We start from the raw sequence: 23056 nt of genomic DNA on the forward strand, positions 1-23056 counted from the left end.
TGCTGTGGCTGATATAAAAGAGGTTACTGCCTATGTTCTCCCCTAGGATTCTGATGGATTCCTGTCTCACGTTGAGGTCTTTTATCCATTTTGAGTTTATCTTTGTGTACGGTGTAAGAGAATGGTCGAGTTTCATTCTTCTACATATAGCTGTCCAGTTTTCCCAGCACCATTTATTGAAGAGACTGTCTTTTTTCCACTGTATGTTTTTTCCTGTTTTGTCAAAGATAATTTGACCATAGAGTTGAGGGTCCATATCTGGGCTCTCTTCTCTGTTCCACTGGTCTATGTGTCTGTTTTTATGCCAGTACCATGCTGTCTTGGTGATCACAGCTTTGTAGTAAAGCTTGAAATCAGGTAATGTGATGCCCCCAGTTTTGTTTTTGTTTTTCAACATTTCCTTAGCGATTTGGGGTCTCTTCTGATTCCATACAAATTTTTGGATTGTTTGCTCCAGCTCTTTGAAGAATACTGGTGGAATTTTGATTGGAATGGCATTAAAAGTATAGATTGCTCTAGGCAGTATAGACATGTTAACAAAGTTTATTCTCCCGATCCAAGAGCATGGCATGGTCTTCCATCTTTTTGTGTCTTCTTCAATTTCTTTCATGAGTGTTCTGTAGTTCCTTGAGTATAGTTCCTTTACCTCTTTGGTTAGGTTTATTCCCAGGTATCCTATGGTTCTTGGTGCTATAGTAAATGGAATCGATTCTCTAATTTCCCTTTCTGTGTTTTCATTGTTAGTGTATAAGAAAGCCACTGATTTCAGTACATTGACTTTGTATCCTGCCACGTTACTGAATTGCTGTATGAGTTCTAGTAGTTTCGGGGTGGAGTCTTTTGTGTTTTCCATATAAAGAATCACGTCATCTGCAAAGAGAGAGAGTTTGACTTCTTCATTGCCAATTTGGATACTTTTTATTTCTCTTTGTTGTCTGATTGCTGTTGCTACGACTTCTAATACTATGTTGAGCAAGAGTGGTGAGAGTGGGCCTCCTTGTCGTTTTCCTGATCTCAACGGGAAGGCTGCAAGCTTTTTCCCATTGAGGATGATATTTGCTGTGGGTCTTTCATAGATAGATTTGATGAAGTTCAGGAATGTTCCCACTATCCCTATACTTTGAAGCGTTTTAATCAGGAACGGATGCTGGATTTTGTCAAATGCATTTTTCTGCATCAATTGAGAGGACCATGTGGTTCTTCTCTCTTCTCTTATTGATTTGTTCTATCACATTGATTGATTTGTGAATGTTGAATCATCCTTGTAGCCCAGTGATGAATCCCACCTGGTCATGGTGCATAATCTTTTTAATGTGCTGTTGGATCCTGTTTGCTAGGATCTTGTTGAGAATGTTAGGATCCATATTCATCAGTGATATTGGTCTGAAATTCTCCTTTTTGGTGGGGTCTTTGCCTGGTTTGGGGATCAGGGTAATGCTGGCTTCATAGAAAGAGTCTGGAAGTTTTCCTTCTGCTTCAATTTTTTGAAACAGCTTCAGGAGAATAGGTGTTATTTCTTCTTTGAAAGTTTGGTAGAATTCCCCAGGGAATCCGTCAGGTCCTGGGCTCTTGTTTTTTGGGAGGTTTTTGATCACTGCTTCAATCTCGTTACTAGATACTGGTCTATTCAGGTTGTCAATATTTTCCTGGTTCAATTTTGGGAGTTTATTGTTTTCCAGGAATGCATCCATTTCATCTAGGTTGCTTAGCTTATTGGCATATAACTGTTGATAAAAACTTCTGATGATTGTTTCTACTTCCTTGTGTTAGTTGTGATCTCTCCCTTTTCATTCATAATTTTGTTAATTTTGGCTTTCTCTCTTTTCTTTTGGATTAGTGTGGCCAATGATTTATCCATCTTATTGATTCTTTAAAAAAATCAGCATTTAGTTTCATTGATACGTTCTACTGTATCTCTGGTTTCTACCTCATTGATCTCTGCTCTACTCTTGATTATTTTCCTTCTTCTGTGTTGAGTTGGTTTGATTTGTTGTTGATTCTCCAGTTCTTTAAGGTGTAGAGACAGCTGCTGTGTCAGGGTTTTTCAATTCTTTTGAGGGAGGCTTGGATGGCTATGTATTTCCCCCTTAGGACTGCCTTTGCTGTATCCCATAGGTTATGGACAGAAGTGCCTTCATTCCCACTGGTTTCCATGAATTGTTTCAGTTCTTCTTTGATCTCCTGGTTGATTCAAGCATTCTTAAGCAAGGTGGTCTTTAGCTTCCAGGTGTTTGAGTTCCTTCTGAACTTTTCCTTGTGATTGAGCTCCAGTTTCAAAGCATTGTGATCTGAGAATATGCAGGGAATAATCTCAGTCTTTTGGTATGGGTTGAGTCCTGATTTGTGACCCAGTATGTGGTCTATTCTGGAGAAGGATTCCTTGTGCACTTGAGAAGAATGTGTATTCTATTGTTTTAGGGTGGAATGTTCTGTGTATATCTATGAAGTCCATCTGGTCCAGTGTGTCATTCAATGCTCTTGTTTCTTTATTGATTTTCTGCTTCGATGATCTATTTCTGAGAGAGGTGTGTTAAGATCTCCTACTATTAATGTATTCATATCAATATGACTCTTTATCTTGATTAACAGTTTTCTTATGTAATTGTCTGCTCCCATATTGGGGGCATAGATATTTACAATTGTTAGATCATCTTGGTGGATAGTCCCTTTAAGAATGATGTAGTGTCATTCTGTACCTCCGACTACAGTCTTTAGTTTAAAATCTAATTTATCTGATATGAGAATCGCTACCCCAGGCTTCTTTTGAGGCCCACTGGCATGAAAGATGCTTTTCCATCCCTTCACTTTCAGTCTGGGTGTATCTTTAGGTTCAAAATGGGTCTCTTGTAGACAACATATGGATGGGTCCTGTCGTTTTATCCAATCTGCAACCCTGTGTCGTTTTATGGATGCTTTAGGCCATTCACATTGAGAATGATTATTGATAGATACGTTTTTATTGACATCGTGTTACCTTTGAAGTCTTTCTTTCTGTAGATTGTCTCTATATTTCTGTTCAATGCTATTCTTAAGATTTTTCCTCTTTTATAGGACCCCCCTTAATATTTCCTGCAGTATTGGCTTGGTGGTAACATACTCTTTTAAGCCTTGCCGGTCTTGAAAACTCTTTATCTCTCTATCCATTTTGAATGCCAGTCTTCTTGGGTAAAGTATTTTTGGCTGCATGTTCTTCTCATTTAGTGTCCTGAATATATCTTGCCAGCCCTTTCTGGCTTGCTAGGTCGCTGTGGACAGGTCTGACGTTATTCTGATCGGCTTTCCTCTGTACTTAAGGAGCTTCTTTGTCCTAGCTGCTTTCAAGAGGGCCTGCCTACAATTATAATTCTTCATTATTTCTATTAGGTGTCTCGAGGACTTTTGAGAATCTATAACCTTGAGGGGAGACTGCTCTGCCTGTAGTACATGAATCCTGGTTCCATTAGTGAGATTGGGAAAATTTTTATGGAGAACTTGTTCCACTATATCTTCTAGACTTCTTTCTCCTCCCCTTCAGGGATTCCAATAATTCTGATGTTGGAACGTTTCATGGCATCATTTATTTCCCTGATTCTGTTTTTGTGGCTTCTAAGCTGTTTGTTCCAGGCTTCCTCCTGATCCTTTCTCTCTATCTGTTTGTCCTCCAGATCACTACTTCTGTCTTCTGTCTCAGTTACCCCAGCTTTGAGAGAATTTAGATTAGATTGGAACTCATTTAGAGCATTGTGAACATCACCCCTGGTGGCTGTCAGTTCTGTCCTAACATTGTGAACGTCATCCCTGTTCGCTTTCAGTTCAGCCCTAATCAATTCCATTTGGTCATCCATGGCTTTCTCCAACCTAGTTATTGCCTGGATAATTGTTAGCCTGAATTCCCTTTCCAACATATTGTCTATGTCGATAGCCATTAGCTCTGTTGCAGAAGGCCCATCCTCTGTATTTTTCTTCTGTTGGGCATTCCTCCTCCTAGTCATTTTGGTGAGAGATGACTGAACGGATGTAGCTGGATGTATAGACTGTGGTGCAGTCAAGGTGCACCCTGCAACACTTCTGAGCAATAAGGATTCCCCACCCAAATGAGAGAAAAAAGAAAAGAAAAAGTAAAGAGAGAGAGAGAGAGAGACAGGAAAAAAAGGGAAGATAAAAGAGAAGGCTCAACCCAAATGGGCCCAAAGGTAAGATTTATGAAGTATACAAACAAAAACAGACAAACAAAAAGACTGATAAAACTATATGACAAGAGAAAAAAATATATACATATATAAAAGCAAAAAAAAAAAAAAAAGAGAGAAACTCGTCAAAAAGATCCCCAAGTATAGGATTTATATGCTATCAGGACTAACACAAATACAGAGAAACCCTGGTGGAAGAAAAAGATGGGAGAGTGGTTATAAATTCTCAATGTGGGCGAGGAAGGGTATTTTGACACTTCCTGGATGTATCTTGATATCTTTGTTAAAGATAAAGAGGGATTAAAAATTGGCTTATCTATAGGGGTAGCATTGATTGGGGGAAGGGGATTACCTTGAAGTTTAACTCTATATGAATATTAAAAAAATAAAAATAAAAAAAGAATAAACTAAACTAACCTAAACTAAAATTAAAAAAAAATAAAAAATTGAAAAGTGAAAGAAAAACACAGGCATATGTATCAAAAAGTTCAGGTTAAAAGGTTATTATGGAATTTGTGGTACTGGACACCTCACTGTGATGGTAAATAGGTTAAAAATTTATCTATCTAAAAATAAATGAACCAGAATAGTGGGAACGAATTAAAAATAAAAGTTGTATCTATGAAGTAGTGGTGGTTGTTCTCTTCTTGTCTTTTTTTTTCCTGTTTGGTTTTCTGGGGGAGGGGCCTGCCACGTGTGTTTTCAGGCAATGTTCCCTGAATTAAGTACTCCAGCCCCCCTCAAGGGTGTGGGCTCTGAGGAAACCGGTTTTTCAGGCTTTTGTTCTCTGCAGTTTTTTATGTTTGTTCGTTTGTTTTTTCTCGCCTTGACAGCTTTTGATGGTTTTTGGAGGTTTAGAGGAAAGCAAACTGCACCCTAACCTCCCTCTCAGAGAGAAGCCTCAGTCAATTCCCCTTTAGGTGCTGCAGAGCACATAAGTTCCCCCTTGGCCACTATCAGAGCAGGTTCTGAGTTGCGGTCCTTGGGGACACAGGAACTCCTGCCTGTACCCAAAACCACGGCAGCGGTGGCTGTCGGGCTGCTCCAGACTGCTAGAGAGGTTACAAGCAGCGATCGCTCACTGAGATTTTCCCACTGGCCTGGACTAGGAGTGCCTGGTCTTTCTGCGTCTGAGAACACTGGGCTGGCGCCTTCACCCACCTCTCTCAGGGGAGGTTGTGGGGCGCATGGTCTCAGGCTCTGATAGTACGGTGCAGCGCTCACGTGTAGAGTGCAAAAACGCTGTACTTCTGCAGGCTGGCGAGGCTCCCAGCCCCTCATGGGAGCCGGACCCCACACGTTCTCAGGTGCCCTGGCAGCTCAGGGACCAAGACCTGGTTTCTCCACTGCACTCTCTCTGGCTCAGCGCCAGGGGTAGCTGTCCTGGGTCTGGGGACTTAAGCCCCTGTCCCTAACCGCCCTGATTCCCACAATTTCCCCCCATGATCCTTTTCTCTTTTTGAGTGCTTTCAGCCACACTCCAAGTTAATGCTGGTCCCCAGATGCAGGGCACTCTTGTATTGGGGTATTGCATTCAATGGGTCGCCTCTGGCGGCTCCCTCCCCCTTTTGTTTATCTTCCGATATCAGTCCAACATTCCCACTGTGCTTTACCTACCCACTGGCATCTTCTGCCTCTGTAGAGATCCAGACGTGTGTAATTCTGATCTCAGGCTGATTTCATGGGTGATCGGAGTTCTTTGGAAGGTAATCAGCTCACTTTAGGGTTACAGGTTGAAATGATGCCTCCTCCTAGTTCCCCGCCATCTTGTCTCCCCCCACGACTCTTCATGTATTCAACACAGTCAGTTCCAACAGCTTCCACGTTTCTAAGTCTCAAGTAGGCCACGAGTCCATCCTGAAGCACACTTCCCGCACAATGTTTGAAGCATTTTCAACAGAAGTAGACAGTTTGGGTGAACACAAGTCATGCTCTTCCAATATACGTTTTGGAAGCCCAATAGCCATAGCCTGCAATTAACTCACAGAATCCAACCTGCCTGGAGCCTGTCCTTTTTCTATCTTCTTTCCTCCACTGGGAAGACACTGCCATGAATGGGTGTCCGGCTGAAGGAGTTTAACTGAACACAGACTTTCCTATGGTCACCAGTATGGATGTCTGAGACTAGGTCCCTGTATGCGACTCTTCATGTTTTCAGCACAGCCAGTTCAAACAGCTTCCATGTTTCGAGAGTCTCAACACTGTCGCGAGTCCCTTGTAAAGCACATTTCCCTCATGATGTTTGAAGCGTTTTCGACAGAGATAGACAGTGGGGATGACCACAGGTCATGCTCTTCCAATATACGTTTTGGAAGCCTAAGAGCCGTAGTCTGCACTTAACTCACAGAATCCGATCTGCAGTAGTCCGTCCTTGTTCTGTCTTCTTTCCTCAACTGGGAAGGCAATGCCACGAAGGGGTGTCCGCCTGAAGAAGTTTCACTGAACACAGACCTTCTTATTGTCACCTGCATGGACGTCCAAGACAAGGGCTCTGTACGTGACTCTTCATGTTTTCAACACAGTCAGTTTCAACAGCTTACATGTTTCACCAGTCTCAACACTGTCAGAAATCCGTCCTAAAGCACAGTTCCCTCACGATGTTTGAAGTGTTTTTGACAGAGGTAGACAGTTGGAATGACCACAGGTCGTGTTCTTCTAATATACGTTTTTGATGTCTAAGAGCCATAGCCTGCACTTACCTCACAGTATCCAACTTGCCCAGAGTCCGTCCTTGTTCTATCTTCTTTCCTCAATTGGGAAGACACTGCTATGAATGGGTGTCCACCTGAAGAAGTTTCCCTGAACACAGACCTTCCTATGGTCATGGGTATGGTCGTCCAAGACTAGGGCCCTGTACGTGACTCTTCATGTTTACAACATAGTCAGTTACAACACCTTCCATATTTCCATAGTCTCAACACTGACGTGAGTCCTTCCTAAAGCACATTTCCCTCATGACATTTGAAGCATTTTCGACAGAAATAGACAGTTGGGATGACCACAGGTCGTGCTCTTCCAATATACACTATGGAAGCCGAAGAGCCGTAGCCTGCACTTAACTCACAGTATCAAACCTGCCCAGAATCCGTCCTTGTTCTATATTCTTACCTAAACTGGGATGGCACTGCCACGAATGGGTGTCTGCCTGAAGAAGTTTCGTTGAACACAGATCTTCCTATGGTCACCAGCAAGGACGTCCGAGACGTAGGTCCTGTACGTGACTATTCATGTTTTCAACACAGTCAGTTCCAACAGCTTCCATGTTTCAAGAGTCTCAACACTGTCGTGAGTCCATCCTAAAGCACAGTTCCCTCACGACATTTGAAGCGTTTTAGACAGAGGTAGACAGTGTGGATGACCACAGGTCATGCACTGCCAATATATGTTTTGGAAGCCTAAGAGCCGTAGCCTGCACTTACCTCATAGTATCCAACCTGCCCAGAGTCCATCCTTGTTCTATCTTCTTTCCTCAACTGGGAAGACACTGCCATGAGTGGGTGTCCGCCTGAAGAAGTTTCACTGAACACAGTCATTCCTATGGTCACTGGCATCGACGTCCGAGACCAGTGCCTGTTCGAGACTCTTCATGTTTTCAACAGAGTCAGTTCCAACAGCTTCCATGTTTTGACAGTCTCAAAACTGTCAGGAGTCCATCCTCAGCACACTTCCCTCACGTTTGAAGAGTTTTTGACAGGGGTAGACAGTTGGGATGACCACAGGTTGTGCTCTTCCAATATACGTTTTGGACACCTAAGAGCCATAGCTTGCACTTAACTCACAGGATCAAACCTGCCCACAGTCCGTCCTTGTTCTATCTTCTTTCCTCACCTGGGAAAGCTCTGCTACAAAGGGGTGTCTGCCTGAAGACGTTTCACTGAACACAGACCTTCCTATGGTCACCCGCATGGATGTCCGACACCAGGGCCCAGTACGCGAATCTTCATGTTTTCAACAAAGTCAGTTATAACAGCTTCCATCTTAGACAGTCTCAACACAGTGGCAAATCTATCCTAAAGCTGAGAGGCTGATCTGCCTAAGCTGAGGTGGCATCTCCCTATGGCTGAGTTGAGGGCTTCTGTCTTCAGGATTGTCAGACTCCTGGTTCATGGTCCTGGTGGCCCCCTACGTGGATGTGGCCCAAGGGATGCATGCAGGTTTCTCCTACTCAGAGGGTTCATTTCATTTCAAAGGGCATGGTTTTCCCCTGGGTTCAGGGGCAATTATCGCCTGCAGCTCAGGGCTCCACCATCTGGAAAGTTTGAGAACCAGGCCTCTGAGGATGGAAGCCTGAGCACCCAACCCTGGATTCGGGTTAGGGTTAGGGTTAGGGTTATGTCTTAGGGACAAGGATTGTCAGATCTGGCAATGCAGACATGGGCTCATCCAAGGGCTGAGTTGAGGGCGGGACTCAGGAGTTTCCTCAGGCCCTGGGTTTTTGGCCTGGAGGGACAATGAGGGCGGTAAAGGCCTCAGGGGAGCATGCTCCAGACTACCCATCTGAGGGTAGGAGATAGCAACCCATGAAAGGGTTTCCCCCAGGCTGAGAGGTTGAGTCCTGCCATCAGTTTGATGCTCCCATCCATGGGAGGAATTGGGTGTCAGGCCTCTGAGGTCCAGAGCCTGAACACACAACATAGGGTTAGGGTTTGGTTGTGGGAGAATGGCAGGCCTGATGCACCAGTGCGGATTCAGGCTCTCCAGAGGGCTGAGTTGAGGGCGTTGCACTGGCGGCCTGCCAGTCTCCGGGATTGTGGTGTGGGGTCCTTGGAATGTGTGTGTGGCTTTAGGGGGCCTGGAGCTTTCTCCCTTCAGGAGGGTTCTGCACAGGGCCAAATGGCACAGTTTCCACGTGGCTTGCAGACAGAGTCCTGCATTGGGAAGATGGGGTCCCCAGTCTGGAGGGCTGGGAGCCAGGCCTCTGGGACTTGAAACCTGAACACCTAACCTAGGGTTAGGGTTAGGTCGTAGGGGCATGGCTGCCCCGATCTGCTGGCCCTGTGGTGACCCATCCCAAGGCCTGAGTTGAGGGCGCGTGTCTGCAGGACCATGAGCCTCCTGGTTCCTGGTCCTTGGGGCGGCTGAAGTGGGAGTGGCCTCAGAGAGGCATGCAGGTGTCCGCCGCTCTGCAGGTTCAGCACATTTCTAAAGGGCATGTTTCCTGATGGGATCAGGTGACATTATGGGGTGAAGCTCAGCTGTCCCCGATCTGGGTTGACCCGGCCTCGGAGGACAGATGCCTGAACACCCAACCTGGGCTAGGCTTAGTATTAGGGTTCGTGTTAGGCTTAGGTTTAGGGTTATGTCTTAGGGACAAGGCATGTTGGATCTGCCAGCTACATAAGCGCTCACCCAAGGGCAGAGTTGAGGGCAGGACTCAGGAGGCTCCTCAAGCCCTGGATTTTTCGCCTGGAGGGGCAATGAGGACAGGGATGGCCTCAGGGCAGTATGCTCCTGTCTACCCCTCTGAGTGTAGTATATAGCACCCCATGAAACGGTTTCCTCCTGCCTGAGAGGCTGAGTCCTGCCATCAGTCTGACATTCCCATCCATGGTAGGAATTGTGTGTCATCCTCTGGGGTCCAGAGCCTGAACATGCAAACTAGGTTTTGGGTTTGGTACTGGGAGAATGGCAGCCCTGATGTGCCAGTGTGGATTCAGTGTCTCTGGAGGGCTTAGTTGCTCTGTCATCCCGTCAGGCTGCGTGATTGTGGTGTGGGTGTCCTCCAAAGGTGTGGGTGCCTTTAGGGGGCATGAAGGTTTCTCCCAACAAGAAGGTTCTGCACAAAGTCAAATTACAGATTTTCCATGGGGCTGTCATCCAGAGTCCTGCGTTGTGAATATGAGGTCCCCAAAGTGGAGAGCTAGAGAGCCGGGCCTCTGGGACCTGAAACCTGAACACCCAACCTAGGGTTAGGGATAGTTTGTAGGGGCATGGCAGCCCTGATCTGATGGCACTTTCGCGACCCATCCCAAGACCTGAGTTGAGGGTGTGTGTCTTCAGAATCGTGAGACTCCTGGTTCCTGGTCCTTGGGGCACCTGAAGTGGGAGTGGCCTCAGGGAGGCATGCAGGTTTCCGCCGCTCTGCGGGTTCAGCACATTTTGAAAGGGCTTGGTTTCCTCATAGGATCAGGTGATATTATGGGGTGCATCTCAGGGGTCTCCCATCTTGGTTGACCAGGTGTAGGAGACGGACGCCTGAACATCCAACCTGGGCTAGGCTTAGTATTAGTGTTCGTGTTTGTGTTAGGGTTAGGGTTTTGTCTTCCAGACAAGTTATGTCGGATCTGCTAGTGCAGATAAGCGCTCACCCAAGGGCTGAGTTGAGGGTAGGAGTCAGGAGGCTCATCAGGCCCTGGGTGTTTGATCTGGAGGGGCAAAGCTGGCAGGAATTCCCAGGGGAATGTGCTGCTTTCTACTGCTCGGAGGGTATGAGACAGCACCCAATGAAATGGTTTCCTCCTGGCTGAGGGTCTGAGTCCTGTTTTTAGTCTGATGCTCCCATCCATGCAAGTAATTGGGTGTCAGGCCTCTGGTTTGCAGAGCCTGAACACCCAACCTAGGGTGAGAGTTTGGTCCTGGGAGAATGGCAGACCTGATGTGTCAGTGCAGAGTCCTGCCTGGGTTGTGAATAAGGAGTCCCCAAACTGGAAGGCTGCTGTGCCTGGCCACTGGGGACAGAAGTTTGTTTGCATAACCACCTTAGGGTTAGGGTTAGACTGATGGTTCATGGCAGGCCCGATCTGCCCGCCCTGTGGTGGCCTCTCCCTATGGCTGAATCGAGGGCTTGTGTCTGCACGTTCATCAGACTCCTTGTTCGTGGTCCTGGTGGGCGCCTAACGTGGTTGTGGCCCAAGGGATGTATGCAGGTTTCTCTTGCTCTGCTGGTTCCGCTAATTTCTAATGGGCTTGGTTTCCTTCTGGGATAAGGGGCATTGGTGGGGTGCAGCTCAGGCCTCCTCCATCTGGAGAGATTCGCAACCAGGCCTCTGAGGACAGAAGCCTGAGCACCCAACCTGATATTCGGGTAGGGTTAGGGTTAGGGTTAGAGTTAGGGTTAGGGTTAGGGTTATTTCTTAGGGCAAGGATTGTAAGATCTGGAAACACGTATGTGCTCAGCCAGGGACTGAGTTGAGGGTGGGACTCTAGAGTCTCCTCAGCCCCTGGGTTTTTGGCCTGGAGGGGCAATGAGGGCTGGGATGGCCTCAGGGGAGCATGCTATTGTCTAGGGTTTGGAGGGTAGTAGATTGCACCCCTTGCAATGGTTTCCACCTGGCTGAGAGATTGAGTCCTGCCGTCAGCCTCATGCTCCCATCCATGCAAGGAATTGGGTGTCAGGCCTCTGGTTTCCAGAGCCTGAATCCCCAAACTAGTGAGAGTTTTTGGTCCTGGGAGAATGGCGGACCTGATGGGTCAGTGCAGAGTCAGGCTCTCCGGAGGGCTGAGTTGCGGGCGTAGCTCTGGCGGGCTGTCAGGATCTGGGATGGTGGTGTGGGTGTCCTTGGAAGGTGTGGATGGATTTACGGGCAGGCTGGTTTCTCCCGCCATGAGGGTCATGCCCAGGGCTAAAGGGCCACGTTTCCTCATGGGTGGCACCCAGAGTCTTGTGTTGTGAATATGGAGTCCCCAAACTGGGGGGCTGCCGGGCCAGGCCACTGGGGATGGAAGTCTGCATAACCACCCTAGGGTTAGGGTTAGGCCAATGGGGCATGGCAGGCCGCATCTGCCCACGCTGAGGTGACCTCTCCCTATGGCTGAGTTGAGAGCTTGTGTGTGACTTCGGTTCATGGTCCTGGTGGGCACATAATGTGGATGTGGCCCAAGGGGTGCATGCAGGTTTCTCTAGCTCTGTGTGTTCTGCTCATTTCTAAAGGGCATGGTTTCCTCTTGGGACCAGCGGCATTCATGGGGTAAAGCTCAGAGCTCCTCCATGTGGAGAGTTTTGGATCCAGGACTCTGAGGACGGAAGCCTGAGCACTGAACCTGGGAATTGGGTTAGGGTTAGGGTTCGGGTATGGGTTAGGGTTAGGGTTATTTCTTAGGGACAAGGACTGTCAGATCTGGCTACACATATATAGGCTCACCCAAGGCTGCTTTGAGGGCGGGACTCAGGAGGCTCCTGAGGCCCTGGGTTTTTGGCGTGGAGGGGCAATGAGAGTGGGAATGGCCTCAGGGGAGTATGCTCATGGCTTGGTTTCAGAGGGTAGTAGATGGCACCCCATGAAACCGTTTCCTCCTGCCTGAGAGCCTGAGTCCTGCCATGAGTCTGGTGCTCACATCCTTGGCAGGAATTGGGTGTCAGGCTTCTGGGGTCCAAAGCCTGAACACTCAAGCTACGGTTAGGGTTTGGTCCTGGGAGAATGACAAGTGATGTGCCAATGCGGAGTCAGGCTTTCCAGAGGGCTAAGGTGAGGGCGTTGCTCTGGTGGCCCGTCAGGCTCAGGGACGATGGCGTGGGTTTTCGGAAGGTGTGGGTGTCTTTGGGTCATGGAGGTTTATCCCGCCAGCAGAGTTCTCCACAGAACCAAATGGCACAGTTTCCACGTGGTTTGCAGCCAGAGTCCTTCATTGTGAATACTGGGTCCCCAGACTGGAGAGCTAGGGAACCAGGCTTCTGGGACCTTAGACCTGAACACCTAACCTAGGGTTAGGGCTAAGTAGAAGGGGCATGGCAGCCCCGATCTGCCGGCCCTGTGGTGACCCATCCCAAGGCCTGAGTTGAGGGCGCATGTCTGCAGGACCATGAGACTCCTGGTTTCTGTTCCTTGGGGTGCCTGAAGTGGGAGTGGCCTCAGCAAGGCATGCAGGTTTCCGCCACTCTGCGGGTTCAGCACATTTCTAAAGGGCATGTTTCCTGATGGGATCAGGTGACATTATGGGGTGCAGCTCAGGTGTCCCCAATCTGGGTTGACCAGGCCTCGGAGGACGGACACCTGAATAACCAACCTGGGCTAGGCTTAGTATTAGGGTTCGTGTTAGACTAGGGTTACTGTTATGTCGTAGGGACAATGCATGTCGGATCTGCCAGTGCAGATAAGCACTTACCCAAGGGCTGAGTTGAAGGCGGGAGTCAGGAGTCTCTTCAGGCCCCGGGCGTTTGACCTGGAGGGGCAAAGCTGGCGGGAATACCCCAGGGGAACCTGCTGCTTTCACCGCTCTGATGCTATGAGACAGCACCCATTGAAACGGTTTCCTCCTGGCTTTGAGCCTGAGTCCTGCCATCAGTCTCATGCTCCCATCCATGCAAGGAATTGTGTGTCAGGCCTCTGGTTTCCAGAGCCTGAACACCCAACCTAGGGTGAGGGTTTGGTCCTGGGAGAATGGCAGACCTGATGGGTCAGTGCAGAGTCAGGCTCTCCGGAGGGCTGAGTTGAGGGCGTAGCTCTGGTTGGTTCTCAGGCTTCAGGATGTTGGTGTGGGGTCCTTGGATTGTGTGGATGTCTTTTTGGGGCAGGCAGGTTTCTCCCGCCATGAGAGTCATGCACAGGGCCAAATGACAAATGTTCTTCCTGGGTGGCACCCAGAGTCCTGCGTTGTGAATAAGGAATCCCCAAACTGGAGGGCTGCCCTGCCTGGCCACTGCAGATGGAAGTGTGCATAACCACCCTAGGGTTAGGGTTAGGCTGGTGGGGCGTGGCAAGCCCCATCTCTCCGCACTGAGGTGGCCTCTCCCTAGGACTGAGTTGAGGGCTTTTGTGTGCAGGATCGTCAGACTCCTGGTCCTGGTTGGCGCCTAACGTGGATGTGTCCCAACGGATGCATGCAGGTTTCTCCTACTCGGCGGGTTCAGCTCTTTTCTAAAGGGCATGGTTTCTTCCTGGGTTCAGGGGGAATTGTGGCCTGCAGTCAAGGCTCCCCCATCTGGAGAGTTTGAGAACCAGGCCTCTGAGGACAGAAGCCTGAGCACCCAACCTGGGATTCGGTTTAGGGTTTGGGTTAGGGTTAGGGTTAGGGTTATGTCTTGGGGAGAAGGATTGTCAGGTTTGGCAACACAGATATGGGCTCACCCAAGGGTTGAGTTGAGGGCGGGACTCAGGAGACTCCTCAGGCTTGGGTTTTTGTTCTGGAGGGCCAGTGAGGGCGGGAATGGCCTCAGGGGTGCTTATTCCTATCTAATGCTCTGAGGGTAGTAGATAGCACCCCATCAAATGGTTTCCTCCTGGCTTAGAGGCTGAGTTCTGCCTTCAGTCTGATGCTCCCATCCATGGGAGGAATTGGGTGTCAGGCCTCTGGGGTCCAGAGCCTGCACACACAACCTATGGTTAGGGTTTGGTCCTGTTAGAGTGGCAGCCTTGATGTACCAGTGTTGAGTCAGGCTCTCCAGAGGGCTGAGTTGAGTGTGTTGCTCTGGCGGCCTGTCAGGCTCCGGGATTTTGTGTTGGTGTTCTCAGATGGTGTGGTTGGCTTAGGTGGCATGGAGGTTTCTCCCACCAGGACGGTTCTTACAGAGCCAAATGGCACAGTTTCCACGTTGCTGACAGAGTCCTGCACTGTGAATACAGGGTCTCCAGTCTGGAGGGCTAGGGAGCCAGGCCTCTGAGATCTAAAACCTATACACCCAACCTAGGGTTAGGTATAGGTCGTAGGGGCATGACAGCTTCGATCTCCCGGCGCTGTAGTGACCCATCCCAAGGCCTGATTTGAGGGCATGTGTCTGCAGGACCGGGAGACTCCTGGTTCCTGGTCCTTGGGGCACCTGAAGTGGGAGTGGCCTCAGGGAGGCATGCAGGTTTCCGCCACTCTGAGGTTTCAGCACATTTTTAAGGGGCATTGTTTCATCATGGGATCAGGTGACATTATGGGGTGCAGCTCACGGGTCCCCCATCTGGGTTGACCAGGCCTGGTAGGAGGAAATCTTAACACCCAACCTGGGCTAGTCTTAGTATTAGGGTTCGTGTTAAGCTTAGGGTTCGGTTTATGTCTTAGAGACAAGTCATATTGGATCTGCCAGCACAGATAAGTAATCACCCAAGGCTGAGTTGAGGGTGGGATCAGGTGGCTCGTCAGGCCCCGGGTGTTTGACCTGGAGGGGCAAAGCTGGCGGGAATACCCCAGGGGAACCTTCTGCTTTCTACAGCTCTTAGCCTCTGAGATAGCACCCAATGAAACGGTTTCCTCCTGGCTGATGACTGAGTCCTGCCCTCCGTCTGAATCTCCCAACCATGCAAGGAATTGGGTTCAGGTCTCTGGTTTCCAGAGCCTGAACACCCAACCTAGGGTGAGGATTTGGTCCTGGGATAATGGAAGACCTGATGTGTCAGTGCAGAGTCAGGCTCTCTGGAGGGCTGAGTTGAGGGCATAGCTCTGGTGGGCTGTCAGACTCAGGGATTGTGGTGTGGGGGTCCCCGGAAGGTGTGGATGGCTTTACGGGTCAGGTAGGTTTCTCCCACCATGAAGGTCATGCACAGGTCTAAATGGTACCCAGTACTGCGTTGTGAATAAGGAGTCCCCAAACTGGAGGGCTGCCAGGCCAGGCCACTGGGGACGGAAGTCTGCATAACCACCCTAGGGTTAGGGTTAGGCCAACAGGGCATGGCAGGCCCGATAGATTGATAGATAGATAGATAGACAGATAGATCTGAGGTGGCCTCTCCCTATGGCTGAGTTGAGGGCTTGTATGTGCAGGATCGTCAGACTCCTGGTTCATGGTCCTGGTGGGCACCTAATGTGGATGTGGCCCAAGGGATGCATGCAGGTTTCTCCTGCTCTGCGGGTTCAGCTCATTTCTAAAGGACATGGTTTCCTCCTGGGATCAGGGGAAATTTTGGAGTGCTCTTAAGGTTTATGTTTCCATGTCTGGTTATTGTGAATGATGCTCCAGTGAACTTGAGAGTGCATCTCTCTTTTTGAGGGAGTGTTTTTGTGTTCTCCAAAAAATATTCGATAGAGTAATTACTGGGTCTCATGGTAGTTGTGTTTATTATTTTCAGGAACCTCTATACTGTTTGCTACTGTGGCTGCACCAATGTACATTCCCTCCAACAGCCCATAGGGTCCCCTCATCTACACATGCTTGACCACAGCTGGTGTCTGTCTCTGGGACAATTGCCACTCCAACAGTTGTGACAGCCGACTCCTGTTGACTTACAGTTCCCTGATGATGATTAGTGATGTTGAACAACTTTTTCTATGTCTTTTGGCCACATGTATGGTATCATTGGAAAGGATCTATTCACATATTCTCCCCATTTTTTATTTTGTTTTTGTTTAGATTTGTATGTGTGTTTTGTGTGTTTTGGATATTAGCCTCTTCTCATGCATATGATTTACAGATTTTTTTTTGTCATTGGTAAGTTGCCTTTTAAGTTTTTGATGGTTTCTTTTGCCGTGAAGAAGATCTCAGTTTGATGTTGTTCCACTTGCTTATTTTTGCCTTTGTTTCCTTTGCTTTTGGTGTCTGATCTGAAGACTTTGCCAAAAGCAGTGTTGAGAAACTTACTACCTGTGTTTTTTTCTTGTAGGTTTATGGATTCAGGTCTTGTGTTCAAGTCATTCATCCGTTTAAAATTTCTGTGTGTGGTGTTGAGATCTAGTTACATTCTTCTGCATATAGTGTCCAGTATTCTCAGTATCATTCACTGAAGAGACAGTCCTCTCTGCATTGTACATTTTCTTCTCCTGTGTTGTAAGTTAAGGCCATATATGTGAGGATTAGTTTCTGAGATTTCTATTTTGTTCTATTCTATTCTCTGTGTGTGTTTTTATGCCAGTACCATACTGTTTTGATGATCATAACTTTGTATTCTAGCTTGAAATCTGGGAGTGTGGAGACAGCAGCTTTCTTTCTCCAGATTGCTCTGGGTATTTGGGGTATTTTGTGAAATTGTATGAATTTTAGAACTGTCTTCTATTTCTTTGAATAATGTCATTGGGATTCGGATAGGGTTTTCATCACATCTGTAGATTGCTTTGGGTATGATGAACATGTTAACATTATTAACTTTTTCCAGTTAATGAGCATGGCATATACTTCTGTTTATTTGTGTCGTCTTCCATTTCTTTGACCCACACATTCCTCCCCACCCCAACACACACATGCACTTCCTTTATTTTCCACCATGTGTTCAGTGTACCAGGTCTTTCTTATTCTTGGTTACTCTTATTCCTAGTATTTTTTCTCCATGCAATTGTAAAGGGCATTGCTTTCTTAGTTTCTCTTTGTGAAAGTTTGTCTTCAGTATATAGAAACACAACAAGTTGGGGTACCTGAGTGGCTATGTTGGTGAAGGATCTGCCTTCAGGTCAGGTCATGATTCTGCGGTCCTGGGATGGAGCCCTTAATTGGACTCTATGCTCAGTGGGGAGCCTGCTTTTCTCTCTCTCTCTGCTGCTCCCCCTGCTTGTGCTCATGCCTCCTCTATCAAATAAATAAATAAAATCTTTTAAAAGAAGAAATGCAACAGGTCTCTGCATGCCAACTTTGTATCCTGAAGCTTTACTGAATTTGTTTTCTCTAACAGTTTTTTTGGTGGAATCTTTAGGGATTTCTCTATATAGTATCATGTCATCTGCAAATAGTGACTGTTTTCTTTTCCTATTTGGATTTCACATCAATTTTTGTCTAAATGTTTTGTCTAGGACTTTCAGTGGTATGTTAAATGAAAGCGGTGAGAGTAGACATCTATCTTTGTCTTGTTCTTGATCTTAGTGGAAAATTTCTCAGGTTTTCACTCTTGAGTATGGTGTCAGCTATGGGCTTTTCATATAGGGCCTTTTTAAAAAATATATTTATTGATTTATTTTAAAAATTTATTTTCAGTGTCCCAGAATTCATTGTTTATACACCACATCCAGTGCTCCATGCAACATATATATTAGGGTTTTATCATAAATGCATATTTAATCTTGTGGGAAGTTCTTTCTGCACCTATTGTAACAATCATATGATTTTATCTTTTATTTTGTTAAGGTGGTGTATCCCATTGGTGGATGTGCAGATGTGGAATCGTCCTTGCATCACTGGAATAAATCCCACTGGATCATGTTGTGGGGTTCTCCTGATCTATTGTTGAAATCAGTTTGCTGATTAATTTCTTGAGGATTTTGACATCTATGTTCATGAGGGATATTGGCGTTTCCTTTTATTGTAGTGTTTCTTGAATCCTTTTCTTGAATTTCTGGCCTTGGACATCTGTTTCTTGGGTGGTTTTGATTATCAAATCAATCTTTTTACTAGTGATCAGTCTGTTCAGATTTTTTTCCTTCCATTGTTCAATCTTTCTAGGTTGTTGGTAGGGACTTATCCATTTCTTCTAGGTTGTCCAGTGTATTGGCATCTACTTGCTCATAGTACCCTTATGATCTTTTGTATTTTTGTGGTACTCATTGTCATGGATCATCTTTTGTTCCTTTTTTTAAAGTTTCTCATTTTTAAAAATTTAAATTCAATTAGGCAAGGTATAGCACATCATTAGTTTTTGATGTAATGTTCAATGATTCATTATTAATGATTTAATTAATTCAATGATTCATAGAGTATAAGAGCCAGTGCTTATCACCACACATACTCCCTTTAATGCCCATCACCCAGTTATCCCATCCCCCCACCCACTTCCCTTTCTGCAACCCTCAATTTGTTTCCCAGAGTCAAGAGTCTCATATGGTTTTTCTCCCTCTCAGATATCTTCCCATTCAGGTTTCTCACCCTGTCTCTATGATCCTCTGTGTTATTTCTTATATTCCACATATGAGTGGAATTGTATGATAACTCTCTTTCTCTGCTCGACTTATTTCCTTTAGCATAATCCCCTCCAGTTCCATCCATGTCAATGCAAATGGTAAGTATTCATCGTTTCTGATGGCTGAATAATATCCCATTGTATATATGAACCACATCCTCTTTTTTTTTAAAGGATTTTATTTATTTATTTGAGAGAGAGAGAGAGAGAGAGAGATAACAAGTAGGCAGAGAGGCAGGCAGGGAGAGAGGGGGAACCAGGCTCCCTACTGAGCAGAGAGCCCTATGCATGCTCAATCCCAAGAACCTGAGATCATGACCTGAGCCGAAGGCAGAGGCTTAACCCACTGAGTTACCAGGGACTCCTGAACCACATCTTCTTTATACATTCATCTGTTGAAGGACATCTCAGCTCCTTCCACAGTTTGGCTATTGTGGACATTGCTGCTATGAACACTGGGGTGCATGTGCTTCTTCATTTTACCAAATCCGTATGGTAAATACTCAGGAGTACAATTGGTGGGTCACAGGGTAGCTTTATTTTTAATGTCTTGAGGAAACTCTATACTGTTTTTCAGAGTGACTGTACCAGCTTGTGTTCCAACCAACAGTGTAAGAGAGTTCCCTCTTACACTGTTGTGTAAGATGTTTCACATCTTCACCAACATTTGTTGTTCCCTGTCTTTTAATTTTTGCCATTCTAACTGGTGTAAGGTGGTGTCTCATTGTGGTTTTGATTTTTATTTCCCTGATGGCAAGTGATGTGGAGAATGTTTTCATGTGTCTCTTAGCCATTTGTATGTCTTTTTTAGAGAAGTGTCTTATGTCTTCTGCCCATTTCTTGAGTGGACTCTCTTTCTCTGCTGAGTGTTTTTTGGGTGTTGAGTTTGAGAAATTCTGTGTAAATCTTGGATACCAGACTTTTTTTTTTTTTTTTTTAGTTTTTGATATAGTTTTCAATGATTCATTATTTGCATATAACACCCAGTGCTCATTATAACACGTGCCCTTCGTCTACCCATCACCGGGCTACCCCATCACTGGCTACCCCATTCTCCCATCTCCCTCCCTTCTGAAACCCTCAGTTTCTGGAGTCCACAGTCTCTCATGGCTCATCTCCCCCTCTGACTCGTCCCTTTCAGTTTTCCCTTCCTTCCCCTAATGTCCTTTATGCTATTCCCTATGTTCCACTTATGAGTGAAACCATATAATTGTCCTTCTCTGCTTGACTCATTTCACTTAGCATAATCATTTCCATTTCCATCCATGTCCATGCAAGTGGTGGGTATTCATCCTTTCTGATGGCTGAGTAATATTCCGTTGTGTATATGGACCATATCTTCTTTTTGTTTTTTTTCAGCTACATATATATATATATATATATTTTTTTTTCGCAGCATAACAGTATTCCTTGTTTTTGCACCACAGCCAGTGCTCCATGCAATCCATGCCCTCTCTAATACCCACCACCTGGTTCCCGCAACCTCCCACCCCCGCCCCTTCAAAACCCTCAGATTGTTTTTCAGAGTCCATAGTCTCTCATGGTTCACCTCCCCTTCCAATTTCCCCCAACTCCCTTCTCCTCTCTAACTCCCCTTGTCCTCCATGCTATTTGTTATGCTCCACAAATAAGTGAAACCATATGATAATTGACTCTCTCTGCTTGACTTATTTCACTCAGCATAATCTCTTCCAGTCCCGTCCATGTCGCTACAAAAGTTGGGTATTGATCCTTTCTGATGGAGGCATACTACTCCATAGTGTATATGGACCACATCTTCCTTATCCATTTGTCCGTTGAAGGGCATCTTGGTTCTTTCCACCTTTAACTGTAATAGCATTGGCAAATATCTTCTCCCGTTCTACAGGTTGCCTTTTAGTTTTGTTGATTATTTCCAAGCTTTTCATCTTGATGAAGTATTGAAAGTTCATTTTGCTTTTGTTTCCCTTGCCTATAGAGATGTGTCTTGAAAGAAGTTTCTGTGTTGGAGGTCGAAGAGGTTGCTGCCTGTGTTCTCTAGGATTTTGGTGTGAGACAGGAATTAATCATCTTCCTTTACTGATTGTATTTGAGTCCTCTCTCTTTCTTGGTGAGTCTAGCTAAAAGTTTGTTAGTTTTGTTTATCTTTCCAACAAAGGCAGCTCTTATTTTCATTGATTTTTTTGTCTTTTTAATCACCATTGTATTTATTTTCACATTCCTTTTTGTTATTTCCTTATTCCTACTGATTTGGGGCTTTGCTTCTTTTTTTATACTTCTTTCTCATGTAAAAATATAATGTTTATAGGAGAGCTTTCCTGTGGATTGACAAGGACCTGAATTTCTATGAACTTCCCCCTTAGAACTAATTTTGCTGCATCCCATAAGTTTTTTGTAGGTTCTTTTTTTAATCTCAAGGTGCTTTTAAAATTTCTTATGATTTCTTCTTTGACTGTTGGTAGTTTAGTAGCATGTTGTTAAACATCTACATATTTTTGACTGTCCCATTTTCTTTTTGTGACTGATTTCTAGTTTCATACCATTGTGGTTGGACAAGATTTGAATCAGAAGGTGAAGGGAGCCTTCAGGATAAAGGTTTGTTTACTGGATTGTTTTTCTGAGGGCAGAGAATGAGCTCCAAACAGTGGAAGGTTCTGTGAGATGGTGGGCGGCAATCAACCCTTGTTAGAATTACTGACTACCATGCAGGTAGTGGACCTGCATGGTTCCACCATTCACACTGTGTTTCTGATGGATTTGCACTTCATTAGAAACATTTTCTATGAGGTGCAGTGTTGGCCTTCTCTAACAGAAAGGTGCCATGTGGGTTCAAGGCATGGCCCCAGGTCAGCAACCAGGATGTATGGTATTGTGCGGGAACAGAACTTTCTTTGAAAGTGATAGAAACAGATCATGGTGAGCTTAATGACAATAGCCGAGGTCCTGAGTGACCCACTGGGTGTTGGTGGTGGGCGGGGTAGTGGAGTCTGTTAATATGTCTCATAAAATCCTGTGGAACTCAGGGACACCCTCCTGTCTGTTGAGTTGTGTGGAGACAGGTAGACAGCAGTTTCTGGCCAAGCACAAGAGTTGCACTGGACCACCACCAGAGGGGCAGTGTGCCGGGGGAGCCACTCCTTCATTTCCATAAATACTGACCAGGGTCTGCGACTGTGATTCCTAGCAGCAGCATGGGGAGAGGAGGGTGGTAGTGGTGCACACTTCCTAGGGTTGTGGTCAAGACTAGTCTGGAGCCCACTGAAGTCAACCGTACCTGGCACAGAAGGCCCCCAGTCACTGTAGCTGTGAGCACTGTGCCAGCTCCCATGCTGCTGCCTCCTATTTTTCATCATCTTTATGGTCATGAGCCTCTGCACTTGCCCCATGGCCTCCAAGGTATTGCCCTTCCTCCATCTGGCCCTCCTCTTCTGCCCTGTGTAACCTGATGCCAGGGTACCTTCTCAAGAGGCAGCTCAGTCAGTCCCTTGATGGAACACTTCCATGGATCCTCTCTGAGGTGAGGATAATACCTTGCCCTGGAAGGGGGCTGCAAGTCCCCAATCAAGAAAGCCACATCTCTCTTTTCAGCCTGACCTGCCCTCCCCTCAGTCTTCCTCAGGGAAGATCTTCTCACTTCATGAGCTGACAGCTCTGAACTTAAAAACTAATATTGTTTTATATTTCTCAATGCCTTAGTTCATCCATGGCATGTCTTTCAAAATTGTCAGTGGGTTTTTAGCAGTCCTGGAGGGCTGCCTGATCAAGGAGGGGATGACCTGGGAGGGGCAGCCCTCCTTCCCATCTCCCTCAGCATGTCCCTGAGCCCTGGAGCCATCTGTCCCACTGAGGATTGAGGGGCCCAAGACAGCCCATCTTGAGCCCAGGCTGGGTCAGCTGTGTAGACTGATGTGTACCAGTTGTGGTTGGAAACTGGCATGGGCCAGGTGCAGGCAATTTCTCCTTCTCTTTCCTCCCTCCCTCCTGCCCAGAGGTAGCTCAGAACAGACTTCAAGCCCCACATCTCAAGATCCCATGACCCAGGCACCCTGCTTTCAGCTGGTGATCTTAATGGTTTCCAGTTGCTTCTGCCTCCCATACCCACTCCCATGGCTGTTCCTAGATCAGGGGAGGGATCAAACCCTTGTCTGTACTTGGTCCTCTTCCTGTCCTACACCAAGCCCACCCACATTTGTCTTCCAGGTATGTGCTTGGAAGCAAGCCCATCCACAGGAA

The sequence above is a fragment of the Lontra canadensis genome, unplaced genomic scaffold (genome assembly GCF_010015895.1).
Source record: "Lontra canadensis isolate GAN:19392208 unplaced genomic scaffold, GSC_riverotter_1.0 scaffold133, whole genome shotgun sequence".
Taxonomy (NCBI): Eukaryota; Metazoa; Chordata; class Mammalia; order Carnivora; family Mustelidae; genus Lontra; species Lontra canadensis.